This window comes from Mus caroli, chromosome 6 (assembly GCF_900094665.2).
Source record: "Mus caroli chromosome 6, CAROLI_EIJ_v1.1, whole genome shotgun sequence".
NCBI classification, from domain to species: Eukaryota; Metazoa; Chordata; class Mammalia; order Rodentia; family Muridae; genus Mus; species Mus caroli.
In genome coordinates this window covers 80,027,925-80,038,724 of record NC_034575.1, presented here as the reverse complement: position 1 = coordinate 80,038,724, position 10,800 = coordinate 80,027,925, and the positions used below count along the sequence as shown (strand labels likewise).

The window sequence follows — 10,800 nt, the reverse complement described above, 5'->3', positions numbered from 1 at the left end:
AAAAAAAAAAAAGAAAGATGGTGTATAGATGTGGGTGGGGTTGGGAGGGATTTGAAGTGAGTATGATCAAAATACATTCTATACATGTATTAAATTCTCAAAGAATTAATTAAAACATATTTTTTAAAAGTCTATCATTAATCCCAAGGTTTAGAAAAAGTCTCCTAAGGTTAATCCCTCAATAATCAATAATGCATATTATCTATAATAGGAATAGTATATGACATGTCCAAAATAAATCATAACTTATTCTCTAGAGAAGATATATAGATGCAAATAAGCATGTAAAAACATGCCTCGTATTAATAGCTGCTAATGGTTTAGATATGAAATGTACCCTACAGGCCCTCAGGTATTGAAGCAGTGTTTCAGAGGTGGGGCATTGGGCAAGTGACTAACTCTGAGGGCTCTGCCTTCATTAATAGACTTAAAACACTGACAGATTCAACATCTGAATAGGCAGGAAGTGGAGCAGCTATGGAAGAGGTACGAGTTGGAAGCACTGGGTTCCTGGGCACCTTTTGGAAACTTGTCTTTCTTTGACCCCTTCCTGCCTCTTTTCTGCTTCCAGCCCTGAGAGGAAGACTCTCCTGCTGCCGCGGCCTGCTGTCAAAGCAGACGGAGTCCAGCAACCATCGACTGAAGCTTCTGGAACCACAAACCAAAACAGATCTGTCCTTTTTGAATTGTCTGTCGTTTCTTTTGTTTGTTTGTTTGTTTTTTGCTGTGGTGACAAAAGGAAGGGAGGAAGGAAGGAAGGAAGAAAGAAAGAAAGAAAGAAAGAAAGAAAGAAAGAAAGAAAGAAAGAAATTCAAACAGTAGACATCGAACAAATGCAAATCAAAACCATATCACCCACAGTACAATGTATATAATTTTAAATATATATATAATATATAATTAAAAAGATAGCAATCTCATATAGTGTATTTAATTTAGAAAATATTGCAACAGGTGTCAAATGTTATGGACTGAATTGTGCCCTCTAATACTTAGATACTGACACTTTAATCACCCAATTTAAGAGAGGTAATTAAGGTTAAAAGTCATCATAAAGGCAGAGTCCCAACCAATATGACAATCGTCCTTCTGAGAGGAGGAAGAGAAAGGTATATGTGCAAAGATGAGAGGCTCAGCATGGAGATGCAAGCCTGGAAACCTATCTCTAGAGAGGCTGAGGCAGAAAGATTGTCACGAGTTTGAGGCCATGCCAGTTATAGAGAGAGAGACAGTTACTAAAACAAACTAAACTAAATACCACAGCGGGAAGACATCATCTACTGATAACCATCTTGAATTTCTACCCTCTAGACCTGTGAGAAAATAAAGGTTCTGGCCTTTCAGCAACTCGGTCTGTGGCATTTTGTTTTGATAGTTCTAGTCAGATAACACAGCAGGTATGTGAAGAAAGTGGAACTAACACCCACTGTTATACACTGATAGTAAAGATGGGAGACCTACTTTGGATGACAGTATAGTCACTACTAGCACAGTAAAGAGTTACCAGGTGAGCCAGCCCTTGCACTCTTACATATATACCCAGCTCAGGCAGCGCATGTCCTGCAAAAACTGAGGAGTGAAGCAGTATTATTTATGATGGACAAAAAGTGATGATGGTTCAATACCCATCAACTAGTGCATGGATAAAATAGTGACATACGTCTACATGGTGTAATATTATTCAATAATTGCAAGGGCTGAAGTACAGATGTGCTACAACAGGGATGACCCTCGAGAACATTGTGCTAAGTTAAGTCACTTGATTAAAAAGCACATGTTGTAGACTTCCATTTATAAGACATGTCGAGCCGGGCAGTGGCGGCGCACACCTTTAATCCCAGCACTTGGGAGGCAGAGGTAGGTCGATTTCTGAGTTCAAGGCCAACCTGGTCTACGGAGTGAGTTCCAGGAGAGTCAGGGCTACACAGAGAAACCCTGTCTCGAAAAGCCAACCCCTCACCCTCCGCCAAAAAAAAAAAAAAAGACATGTCGAAATAGACCCAATTATAGAAACAGAAAAATTAGTGGTTGTTTAAGACTAAAAAGGAAAAGAATTGGGGGAAGGATTAAGAGTAAATATGGGTTTTTTTTAAAAGGGAAAATGATGAATTAATTGTTCTACGATTGACTGTGGTGTTAATTGAACAACTCAAAATATACTAAAGTGTAATCAAGTACTTCAGTGAAAGAACTATCTATAGGCAAGGTGCATCTCAGTGAGGATGTGAGAACAAACACACTGCTCAGATCCTCTGGACAAGAGCCAAGCTCTGCACCAAAAAGTTTAATGTAATGCTAACTGAAAATTATAAAAGAGGCCATTGATGAAGCTAGGAGAAATGGATAAATATATGTTGATAAAATGATTTAGCAGAATAGCCATTTTTTTTTTAAGAATGCTGTAGCAAGGAACAAGCCTGGTGAAATCACTCACTTCCTACTGTTCTATATTGGGATTACACCGACTCAGAATAACCCAAGTGAAAAAAACCTGCTTTCAGACATTGCTTATAGCAACAGCATTTGTGATACAAAACAAGCTAAAGCTGGAAGCCACTTGCATATTTAATAACTGGGAAGATATGTATTAAAGTAGCCACCATGGAGTACATTCATTGATGAAGGAGCATACATCAAATAATAAACATGTATAAATTAGTTTGGAAATGTAAATGAGTGGACACTTGTATATAACAGGGGGGAGGGAATTTTAATAACATAATAAATACCAGTATTTCTATTATGGGCAAAACTGTCTTTGGGAAAATGACAAGCCATTTGGGGTATAAAAGGAGACTATATCTGTATGGGTATGGGAAATCCAAGCAAGGATTTATCTTTGGTTCTAGATAAAAGAGATAGGATGAGGAACAAGGGGACTGGAGCCTGATTGAGTGAAGTGATCACTGGACATGCACTCAGTGAAGGGCTAATGGGAAATCGTTGGTGATAGAATGGGGAGACTGACTTTTAAAAAAGAGGCAGGACTAGTATATCAATTTGAAGTTACCTCCCTTAACATTAAAATTGCAGGGAAGCTTTGTGTGAATAGGATTTTTTTTTTTTTAAGAAAACTAAAAAGAAACTAGACTTGAAGCTGTTGGAACAATAAGGAAACACCTCATGTGAAACAGGCTCAGGTAGTGTCTTAGCAGACACCATGACCATGGTGACTCTTTCTTTTTGAAATTTATTTATTTTATGTATATGAGTACACTGTAGCTGTACAGATGGTTGTGAGCCTTCATATGGTGGTTGGGAATTGAATTTAGAACTTCTGTTTGCTCTGGTCAACCCGGCTCGCTCCAGTCATCTCCATTCACTCAGTCCCTGCTCGCTCAGGTTCAAAGATTCATTATTATAAATAAGTACACTGTAGCTGTCTTCAGACACATCAGAAGAGGGCATCAGATTCCATTACAGATGGTTGTGAGCCACCATGTGGTTGCTGGGAATTGATCTCAGGACTTCTGGAAGAGCAATCAGTGCTCTTAACCACTGAGCCATCTCTCCAGCCCCTAAGATAAGGGTCTTAAAGCCCACACTCACAATGATACACTTCCTCCAACAAGGCCACACCTCCTGATAGTGCCAGTCCCTGGGCCAAGCGTATTCAAACCACCACAGGTAGAAAGGGTGGAAGAATGAGGTGGGGGCCGGAGCACCCTTGTAAGACTATTATTTGGAGGATCGGAAGTTCATTTGGAGTAAGATCAGAAGTTCAGGGTCACTTTTGGCTGAATGAGTTTGGGGATAGCTGGACTGCATAAGGCCCTGGCCTCCCCCAACAAAAAGAGAGGACTACCATAAATTACTAGTAATTGGGGGCTGGAGAGATGGCTCAGCCTTTGAAAGTATACCCACACCCAGCAGCTCACAACCATCTCTAACTCCAGCTGACTTTTTCTGGCCCCCTCAAGCACCCATATACATGTAGCATATATTAAAAGACACATATACATACTCATAAATAAACCTTAAAAAATAAGCACTGCTAATCATGGGGAAGGATGTGGATACTCAGGTTGGATATTTTGAATGAGTTCAGTTAGACAGCAAGATGAAATCTGTAGCTGAAACTTGCATTGCATTAAGATAAGAAAATAGCAGGAAATGGATGTATTTCAAGTTTGTCAGTCTTAAATATTTGGCTTTAGTATCCTACTTATTTTGACAATATTGCTCATCATCTGTTGGCTAGCAACACAGGAATAAACCCACAAAACACAAAATTCAGTGTAAGTAATGAGGTCAAGTGCACACTAATGAAAAAGAGAAATGGAGCCGGGCGTGGTGGCACATGCCTTTAATCCCAGCACTTGGGAAGCAGAGGCAGGTGGATTTCTTTTTTTTTTTTTCGGTTTTTGAGACAGGGTTTCTCTGTGTAGCCCTGGCTGTCCTGGCACTCACTTTGTAGACCAGGCTGGCCTCGAACTCAGAAATCCGCCTGCCTCTGCCTCCCGAGTGCTGGGATTAAAGGCGTGCGCCACCACGCCCGGCTCAGCAGGTGGATTTCTGAGTTCAAGTCCAGCCTGGTCTACAAAGTGAGTTAGAAAAAAACCCCAAACCAAAAAGCAAACAACAAAAAAAAGAAGTTTAGGTAGGATGGTCACTTTTTTTTTTTTGAGACGGTTTCTCTGTATAGCCCTAGCTGTCCTAGAACTCACTTTGTAGACCAGGCTGGCCTTGAACTCAGAAATCCCGAGTGCTGGGATTAAAGGCATGCGCCACCACGTCCGGCTTGGGATGGTCACTTTTAATAGCCTCACTACATTCTGTTCTCTGCAGAATTGCTATCAGAGCGAAAGTATCAACTGCTCAATAAGGCACATCTGTGAGAAAAGTTCAAAAGAATAAAGGTGCAGATGGCACGGTTAGGGAGCGTCTTCAAGTTCTTAATCTCCTGACTCCTCTGACTCGGCCAGAGGAAGGTCACTAACCAGTCTTGATTTACAGAGGGACGGCAGGTTGGTGGCACAGGGCCTAGAGGTGATTTTCCCAAGGTTAGAAAGCAAGCCAGAGGGTGAACTGAAAATAGCCACAGGGCACACGCTCCCACGTAGGCTATATGATAACTTGTGTACTGTCAGCAAAGAATGTAGGAATGAATGTCCTGGAGAGGGTAGCACATTTCTATGGCTGAAGGAGACTTACTCAACTGTCATAAATGCTGCTTGACATCAACAAATCACTTGCCAAATTTTACTAATCATAATGTCCTGGACATGTAATTGAAAGTCTCAGAAAAACAAAATTCCCCTTTGATTACAAATAAATTAATTAATTAATTAAGTACAACCTCACTGCATCATACTTCTGAAAGGCTTAAAACTCCACTTTTGACTCTCACCTTCTATAAAGACTAAACAACCTTCAAACAGCGACTCTTCAATTCGGTTTTCACAGCCACCTCACAGCGTCTTGTAGGTGTGTCCAAATACTTTTGTAAACTCAGAATATTCTGGAGAACCTGGGCACTCACAAATAATTTCTCGTAAGTTTCTTTACTGACCTAAAGAACCTGAAAAATTGAAGTCGGTCTAAAAGGTTTCACAAGACAGGCACTAGGTTGCGTCTCCAGGTAGCCAAGCCGTGGTGACTGATTAGCTGGCTCTGATGCTCATGGCGGCGTGTTAGGGAAACAACAAAGGGTGAGCCCACTGATAGGCCGCTGTTCTCTGGGAGTCTCCTACAATGCAGCGATTCTGTCAATGGAAGGCTTAAAATCTGTGTTTTCAGAAGTGGTGGTAAGCCCATTCTTTTCTTCGTGGGTTCTTTCTGATGGTGGCTGTGTATGGCGGGCCTATACTTTCTGGCCAGGCCTAAGTGGGAATATTAGCCCAGACTCCGGACTCTGGAGTGCTTATTCCTCTCCTTTATCTAAAGGGTCACAATGTTACTGACTCTGCTCAGTTCTTTTTTTTTTTTTTTTTTTTTTAAGTAAATGAGAAACCGTCTCTGTAAGGTTTTAATGCTCAGTTTTCACAAACACAAATTTCTACCCAATTTTACAACATACAGTAAAATGTTCTAGTCTTTAGAATGTGCGTTATTCAACTCTTCCTCGGATTCTTTTCCAATCTTAGAACCACCCCGAGTCTCTACCTAAGTAGTACTCTACTGTATTTACATTTGAATTGCATGTCTTAAGAACAAACGGAAATCCATGATATTTTGGTTAACTCAGTGTATTTATAAAATGGAAAGCTCTATCAAAATACTTTTCACTGGAAAAATAAATAGAACAGACAATGGATCTACCAAAGTTCATATTCGCTTTGGCAGATGTCAGTGTGGGACAGTCCATGACAGCACAATTTGCCCTTATTCCCCCAGAGCTGACCAGCTTCCAAGCTAACTGTTAAATTATTTTACTGAGATTTTATCTTGTTGGTATCTGGCTCATTCCACATCATCTTCAGCCAAGCTCTGAGCACTTACAGTTCTCTGACTAATGGTCGGAAGCTTGGTCAGGAGCAGCTGGAACACTGATGGTGGAAGAGTCTGCTGTAACACTTGCAGCAGCTGCGGAGGCTGTCCACACACAGCAATGGCATTTGTCAGGTGGTCTTCTCATAGTCACCTTCTCATAGTCACCTTGTGCTAGTAACCCTTCACCAAGCTGGATCTCTTCAAGGAAGAATTTCTGAACTGCTTCAGCATCTTTTAAATCAGGTAACTTGGAAAGCCCAGCTCTCTCCTTAGCAAGCTTCTGTTTCTTCGTTCTCAAAGCCTGTTCTTGAAGTTGGGGTCACTCCGCCTTTTGTGGTCGAAGTAGATGCAGTACACGATGAAGAGGGCACCGCACACGCCCGCAGCGATGGCGCTGTTCCGGCCCATCATCTTCACTCAACTGGGGCGTTTGCCGGGCCGCGGCAGCCCGCCTGGCAGCGGTTAGCTCCGACCGATCAGAGCACGCCGGCCGCTCGCAGCCGCCTGCCTCCAGTCCAGACGGAAAAGGCCATGCCCAGTTCTTTTTAACTGTACTTTCTGCAAGACCTTGGACAGAAAATAAGTTAAGTGTACCATAGAAGAAGGTAATGTGCCCATTAACTGTTCGCCAGCTCTTACCTGGTAGATGCCAAGCCTCCTCACAGAATAACGTGGGATCTGAAGAGTAAGCCCCAGCTACCTGGACAAAATATATGTTAAAAGCATCCAAGCTACTAAGGTTTTTTAGTGGGTGTTGGGGAGTAATTTTTTGGACAACAATAACTAATTTAAAGGGATAAAATGTTCCTTGCAGAGTAACTGTGGGGTTTAGGAGGCAAATGAAGATCAGAGAGGTGAGGTAGCTACAGGGTACAGTTAAGCTTATCTTATGGCTAAGAATCTGGTAGACATGATTTGTAACGAAAATACTTTTACCCTGGTGGTAATAGCACACACCTTTAATCCCAGCACTCAGGAGTCAGAAACAGTTCCAGAATAGCCAAGGCTACACAGAGAAACCCTATCGCAAGACAGAAGAAGAGGAAGAAGAAGAGGAAGAAGAAGAAGAAGAAGAAGAAGAAGAAGAAGAAGAAGAAGAAGAAGAAGAAGAAGAAGAAGAAGAAATGCATTTAGTTCTTTTTTTTAAAATATTTTTTATTAGGTATTTTCCTCATTTTACATTTAGTTCTTTACTAAGTCCTGAGGAGTATAAGAGATGGAGACATGAGGAGCAGGGGTCATGTTCTCCACTTGGTCCCATTAGATGGTCTGACTGTGACTCTGATAGAAAAGAGCTTTCCAAGAAGACACACACACACACACACACACACACACACACACGAGAGAGAGAGAGAGAGAGAGAGAGAGAGAGAGAGGGAGAGAGAGAGAAATAAGTGGTAGTTTTGAAATATTGAGTGAGGGCTCAAGTCACAAAGTTTTGCAGGAAGATAAAAATAGACTTGTTTTCCCACTTAGGCTAAGACTGAAGTGCAACTATTGTCATGATTGGGGTTGGAGAACAAGAGGAAAGAACGAACTAAGTTCAGCAATCCTTGGTCTCTCAGGTAGCTTTGAAACACACAACAAAACTACATGGAAAGAGTAATTTTTAGGGCTGGTGAGATGGCTCAGCAGTTAAGAGTGCCGACTGGCCGGGCGTGGTGGCGCACGCCTTTAATCCCAGCACTGGGGAGGCAGAGGCAGGTGGATTTCTGAGTTCGAGGCCAGCCTGGTCTACAGAGTGAGTTCCAGGATCAGCCAGGACTACACAGAGAAACCCTGTCTCGAAAAACCAAAAAAAAAAAAAAAAAAGAGTGCCGACTGCTCTTCCAAAGGTCCTGAGTTCAAATCCCAGCAACCACATGGTGGCTCACAGCCATCCGTAACGAAATCTGATACCATCTTCTGGAGTGTCTGAAGATAGCTACAGTGTACTTACATATAATAAACAAACAAACAAACAAACAAAAGAGTAATTTTTAAAATTATATATAAAACAACAGACCTCTTCCATATACACCTTTAAGACTAGCTGGATTCTCAAGCTAGTCTCTGTTGCAATCTCATTCATCTTATGGACAGTAGAAAGCTTTGCTATCTACTTAGGAGGAGAGAGTGAAAAGGCTAATCATGCCTTTGTAATTTAAAGTCATTTACCCCTCAGGCTCCAGGAAAGACCCTTGTGGAACCCCAGGATCCCAGATCACACTTTGGGCATTGCAGCTAACAGGAACACCAAGGGGAAAGGCCCGCGTGTCCAGGCGTTCTGGGAATGAGATAGCCACGGAATCCTCCCAAGTGACTTCCCAACTTTGTGCAGCAAGTCAGCAGCCTGCCTCCAAGGCCTGGCTCATGATGAGCACTCTGCCTCCCGGTCACCCTAAGGGACAAAGGCCTGCAGTACATTGAACAAAGGCCCAAGTCATCCCGCTGGCCTGCCCCTTCTCCACCCTCTCCCCGCCTTTTCAGATCTCAATGCTCTTTTCTCTCCCTGCCTAGTTTCTTTTCACTATGGAGTAGGCCCTGTCCACTGCCTGTTGTCCATTATTCCCACCACTCCATATACACTGTTCTCTCCAGAGGCCACAGTGGCATTACAATGATGGGATTCAATGCTGCTTTCCAGTTCCCATCCTCCTTGCTTCTGGACATAAGGGATATTGACTACTGTCATTTTATTAACCATTTAATAAAAAAGTTTCCACCTATGCAGGATCTTTTCAGGAAAGCCTTTACTGGGGTCTTCTCTTTTGACCTGTCTGCTGGTTTCTGTCCCTAGGCCTTTCGTGCTTCTCATTCTGTGTCTTCTTCCATAATCACACCATTTCTAGCCATGACTTTAACTACTGGGTACATTCTATTGACAGCAGAAAATGCTATTTATAGACCAACCAGTTCTGTCATGTGCTCAGCTGGTGCCTAGTCATTTCCTTGATACCCTAACTTTACCATCCAACTGTGTAGGAAAATGTGAAAAGAATGACAAAGGAGCCTGGAAATATCACAACCCAGAGATAATCCACTACCTCTTCCTTCTATACTTTGCTCTCTTTGACTATACATGTACACAGATGGAATTATTATACATGATCTTCATATTTGAAAAGATGTCCTAGGTTCTTTGCATGTTATTGTATCTAGAATATCATTTGTGTGCATGTTAGGAACAAGAACAGGATCCACCTGTCTCAGGATGAGTCAAACAGAATGTGCCACCGTGCCTGTCTTTTTTTTTTTTTACTGAGTTGTTTTGTTTTGTTTTGTTTTGTTTTATTGAGTTGGGCTTAAATTCAGGCTCTTATGCTTGCATGGCAAGCATCTTACCAACTAAGCTAGTTTCTCATCCCCAGAAAGGATGTTTGTTTTGTTTTTTTTTTTTTTCTTTTGTTTGAAATTTTTGTTTTGCTTTCCTTGGGGAGCACATATACATGTGGAAGCGAGACTGTCAGGTGTTTTCCTCTCTCTCTCTCTCTCTCTCTCTCTCTCTCTCTCTCTCTCTCTCTCTCTCTCTCCTCCTCCTCCTCCATTCCTTCCATCCTCCTTCCTTCTCTTCCTTTCTCTCTCTTTTTGAGACAGGGTCACTCCCTGTGGTCCTGGCTGTCCTGGAACTCACAATATGGACCAGGCTGGCCTTGAACTCACAGAGCTCCTCCTACCTCTGCTTCCCAAGTGCTGGGGTTATAGGAGTGAACCACCAATGCTTGCAGCATTGGAAGCGTTTGGCTTCCACCGTCTTTTGTGACAATCTCTCACTGAACATAGCATTCACTCTGTCAGCTAGGCTGGTTGGCCAGGGCCCACCATGATCCACTTGTCTCCACATTTCATGTGCTGAAATTATAGAAATGAGTTGCAACCGTTCCTGGCTTTTTTATGTGGGTGCTGGGATCCAAACTCATAGCATTTTATTGACCTAGACAACTCCCCAGACCCAGGGAAGAACATTTCTTACCTTATGTGTAGTGCCTTCACACGGTGTCATGCAGAGAGCACTGTTAGTTCCTTATGTGCATTCTGGCCTGGTTGAAAGAGGCCTTGCATGGGCTCTTGTGACCTCCCCCAGCTGTGTGGAGATTTGGCTGAGGCTGGGTAAGATTCTTAGCTCAGAGGCTCATCTCCCTTGATTTCTTTAAGGGAACTGGAAAATAGTATTGCATTTGAATTTTTGAAGGGGAGGAGGTAGATGTAGAATCTCATTATGCAGTCCAGGCTGACTTAAAACTGACCGAGCCCCTGCCTCAGCCTTCCAAGAACTAGAATTACAAGTGTGTGCCACCTTACCCCACTTGTTAAATACAGATATAGATTGCTCCAAACCATTGTATAAGAACAATTGTTTTTTTTTGTTTGTTTGTTTTGTTTTTTGGT

General features: G+C 42.2%; 1 pseudogene; it reads right to left on the bottom strand.

Moving 5' to 3' along the window:
* Positions 1–6,385: 6,385 nt before the first annotated feature.
* On the bottom strand, positions 6,386–6,843 carry LOC110297021 (annotated as a pseudogene).
* Between the last annotated feature and the right edge of the window lie 3,957 nt (positions 6,844–10,800).